Source organism: Protopterus annectens, chromosome 11.part0 (assembly GCF_019279795.1).
Source record: "Protopterus annectens isolate FY-2018-M chromosome 11.part0, PAN1.0, whole genome shotgun sequence".
NCBI classification, from domain to species: Eukaryota; Metazoa; Chordata; order Ceratodontiformes; family Protopteridae; genus Protopterus; species Protopterus annectens.
In genome coordinates, this window is record NC_056745.1 from 319,719,526 (window position 1) to 319,720,543 (window position 1,018).

A 1,018-nucleotide genomic window follows, 5' to 3' on the forward strand; every position below is an offset into this window, starting at 1 on the left:
AACTAATAAATATCAGTATGTTAGCAGTAGCATAGACTCCGTGTTGCTGTTAAATCGCTATTTTTTGTTAGTGTATTCATCCAGCCAATGTCTCTCGGACATCCCTGTCATCTTTCCCGCGCTGTCACCCTCCCCATTTGTTACTCTGTATACAGTACGAATCGGCCCACAATAGGACTGCGTTTCCTACCCAAAGGGTAAATAAAAGCCGTTTCATTGTTTGGTGGGTTTGCGAATTCTCTGTCATAACATAACTTGGGTAAGTCAACTCCTGCAGGTGAAGTAGTCCTGTGAAATTGTAACAAAGGTTGAACTTGGTAATGTGGGACATGAAACAGAAAGAAACGACACCTTTTAATAAAGTACAAACGTAGACTAATAAGAATCTTAGCTAATCATAGTTACAAAGAAAGTACGAAAGGAAATATAACCTCAAGGCCTCGTGGCGCAATGGTAGCGCGTCTGACTCCAGATCAGAAGGTTGCGTGTTCAAATCACGTCGGGGTCAAATTGTTTGTTTTATTCTTCAGGATTAGTTTTTTTACTTTGATAAATTGGTGCCTACTCTCTACCAGCCCCCTCCCAGTCAATCTGATGCCTTGTTCTCCATCGCCAGGTCAAGGGTTAACCACAGAGGGGCTATCAATTGCCCATCAGGGTGAATCACTAGTCACTGTTGCACAGGCTTGCAGCACTTTGGTCTGAAACCTGCTGCCCCCCAACACACCAAGCGAAAAAAAAAAAAAAAAGGTAAGGTGATACCTCTCAACCTCTACCTGAAAGAAATCTGGACAAAGTCCAACAAAAGGGGGTACAGAGGCCCAAAATAGGGGCATATTTTAAATATTGCTCTTATAAACTTAGAAAGTTGCAAGAGTAACAGGGTTTGTTTTAGCATGCATTTTCTGAGGGATTTGAAGGCTAGTTTCACTGTGTGTGAGGTATTAACTGGAAATTGCCCACTTTTATTAAACATCTGTTTGGGTTGTTTGATTCTGATAACTTGTTTGCAGTTAAA

At 41.4% G+C, this 1,018-nt stretch overlaps 1 non-coding gene across 1 annotated transcript; it reads left to right on the top strand.

Moving 5' to 3' along the window:
- Window positions 1-436: 436 nt before the first annotated feature.
- Window positions 437-508, top strand: TRNAW-CCA. The gene has a single exon. It is a non-coding gene; the product is annotated as a tRNA-Trp (tRNA).
- Window positions 509-1,018: the final 510 nt, after the last annotated feature.